Genomic DNA, 3,412 nt, shown 5'->3' with positions numbered 1-3,412 from the left:
TCTGGGCATAAAAAACAATCATCATCTATTTACACTCGGCAAAACAATCATCATAAATTACACATTTGTACCAGTGCTTAGAAAACGTGCGCTCGGATGCTCTTTGTTTACGATAAAACAAATACGGTCCCTCGGCTCGCCATCACTGTGGTGGAGTCTGAACAACGAGCTGTCTCTTGTTTTGGAAGACGATGCCTTCCCTTTTTTAATGAAGCGCGGGGCCCCTTTGAATGAGGACTCAATGGGCCGTGGAAAGGGGCCCTCCTTCGTCACTCCTTTCACTCTTCTCCGGCTTCTGAACCGACGACCCCCCCTCATCTTGTTGGAGGATTAGAGGAAGAAGGGGCCATTACCCTCTGTCTAGGGCCCGTCCTTAGAGGGGAGACGGATGGGGGCCCTAGCACTCTCGTGCACACACACACACACACACACACACACACACACACACACACACACACACACACACACACACACACACACACACACACACACACACACACACACACACACACACACACACACACACTATTGTCTCACAATCCATATAGGTCTGCTCCTCCCCTTCAGAATCACCCAAATCTCTTCCTCCTGTCTCTGAGAGACAGATTAAATTGAGAACACAGAGAGGTGTTGTGTATGGTGTCCAAAAGAGGACAGCCGATGTGAACATCCCCCTACTATAGACCTCCCTCCCTACAGCTTTGCTCTAACCTCCCTCCCTACAAAACTGCTCCAACCTCCCACCATACAGACTTGCTCCAACCTCCTTTCCTACAAAACTGCTCCAACATCCCACCATACAGACCTCCTCCAACCTCCCTCCCTACAGACCTGCTCCAACATCCCTCCCTACAGACCTGCTCCATCCTCCCTCCCTACAGGGTGAGAGACCTCCTCCAACCTCCCCTCTACAGACTTGCTCCAACCTCCCTTCCTACAAACCTGCTCCAACCTCCCACCATACAGACCTCCTCCAACCTCCCTCCCTACAGACCTGCTCCAACATCCCACCATACAGACCTGCTCCGACCTCCCTCTCTACAGACCTGCTCCAACCTCCCTCCCTACAGACCTCCTCCAACCTCCCTCCCTACAGACCTGCTCCAACATCCCACCATACAGACCTGCTCTGACCTCCCTCTCTACAGACCTGCTCCAACCTCCCTCCCTACAGACCTGCTCCAACCTCTCTCCATACAGACCTCCTCCGACCTCCCTCTCTACAGACCTGCTCCAACCTCCCTCCCTACAGACCTGCTCCAACATCCCACCATACAGACCTGCTCCAACATCCCACCATACAGACCTTCTCCAACCTCCCTCCCTACAGAGCTGCTCCAACCTCCCTCCCTACAGACCTGCTCCAACCTCCCTCTCTACAGACCTGCGCCAACCTCCCTCCATACAGACCTCCTCCAACCTCCCTCCATACAGACCTCCTCCAATCTCACTCTCTACAGACCTCCTCCAACCTCCCTCTCTACAGACCTCCTCCAATCTCCTCTCTACAGACCTGCTCCAACCTCCCTCCATACAGACCTCCTCCAACCTCCCTCCATACAGACCTGCTCCAACCTCCCTCCATACAGACCTGCTCCAACCTCCCTCCATACAGACCTGCTCCAACCTCCCTCCCTACAGACCTGCTCCAACATCCCTCCCTACAGACCTGCGCCAACCTCCCTCCATACAGACCTCCTCCAACCTCCCTCCATACAGATCTCCTTCAACCTCCCTCCCTACAGACCTGCTCCAACCTCCCTCCATACAGACCTGCTCCAACATCCCACCATACAGACCTGCTCCAACCTCCCTCTCTACAGACCTCCTCCAATCTCACTCTCTACAGACCTGCTCCAACCTCCCTCCATACAGACCTGCTCCAATCTCCCTCCAAACAGGATATTTGTGTGCATGCTAGTGTTTGTGTGAGTGGTTGTGCGTGGGTAGGTGGGTGTTTGGGTGTGTGTGTCTCTATTTATCATCCCTCTGTGTCTTTGTCCCAGGCTTTGACCAGCCTCTGGGGAAAAGTAGGGCACTATGTAGGGATTTGGGTGCCATTTGAGACACAACCTGTGTGTTGTAGTTGTGGTGTATTGATCGAGCGGTGAACTCTAACCTCACCTGTGAGTAATGGAATTCTCCCCCTTCGTGGCTGGATCAAGGTCTCACCATCGCACATGCTCTGTACAGCCATTGACCGATCCCTTGAGAGGAGTCAAGCACACACACACACACGCACGCGCACGCGCACGCGCACACACACACACACACACACACACACACAAAACATAGAACCCCATCTCTTTACTTTTGTGTTTTTAAAGTCTCAAGTTGTCGAGTCAGCGTTTGTGAGAACATTTTTGTGATCTTGAATTCCCCTCTCCTCCACCCCTAATTACTACATGTCTTTTATTTCTGATATTCTGACATGGCAGATATTGTCTTTCCTTCACCTTGACATGAGGTGAAGAACCCATAGGTCCCATGTTAAGATAACATGGAGAAAGGACCTGTGTTTTCCCACACTTTCCATACTAAACAGATAGGGGTGGATAGGGAAGGTGAGGCCTGTTGATGCTGAGGGGGAAGTGTTTGTTGGAGAGAGGCCTGTTGATGCTGAGTGGGAAGTGTTTGTTGGAGAGAGGCCTGTTGATGCTGAGGGGGAAGTGTTTGTTGGAGAGAGGCTTGTTGACGTAGAGGAGGAAGTGTTTGTTGGAGAGAGGCCTGTTGATGCTGAGGGGGAAGTGTTTGTTGGAGAGAGGCCTGTTGATGCTGAGAAGGAAGTGTTTGTTGGAGAGAGGCCTGTTGATGCTGAGGAGGAAGTGTTTGTTGGAGAGAGGCCTGTTGGAGAGAGGCCTGTTGATGCTGTTGGAGAGAGGCCTGTTGATGAATCCTTATGTAATACATGTATCACTAGCCACTTTAACTATGCCACTTTGTTTACTTTGTCTACATACTCATCTCATATGTATATACTGTACTCGATACCATCTACTGTATGCTGCCCTGTACCATCACTCATTCATATATCCTTATGTACATATTCTTTATCCCCTTACACTGTGTATAAGACAGTAGTTTTGGAATTGTTAGTTAGATTACTTGTTGGTTATCACTGCATTGTCGGAACTAGAAGCACAAGCATTTCGCTACACTCGCATTAACATCTGCTAACCATGTGTATGTGACAAATTTGATTTGATTTGATTTGATGCTGAGGGGGAAGTGTTTGTTGGAGAGAGGCCTGTTGATGCTGAGGGGGAAGTGTTTGTTGGAGAGAGGCCTGTTGATGCTGAGGGGAAGTGTTTGTTGGAGAGAGGCCTGTTGATGCTGAGGGGGAAGTGTTTGTTGGAGAGAGGCCTGTTGATGCAGAGGGGGAAGTGTTTGTTGGAGAGAGGCCTGTTGATGC

Source organism: Oncorhynchus keta, unplaced genomic scaffold, assembly GCF_023373465.1.
Source record: "Oncorhynchus keta strain PuntledgeMale-10-30-2019 unplaced genomic scaffold, Oket_V2 Un_scaffold_5147_pilon_pilon, whole genome shotgun sequence".
Lineage (NCBI taxonomy): Eukaryota > Metazoa > Chordata > Actinopteri > Salmoniformes > Salmonidae > Oncorhynchus > Oncorhynchus keta.
The sequence above is the reverse complement of the archived record's forward strand: the minus strand, read 5'-3'. Positions refer to the sequence as shown.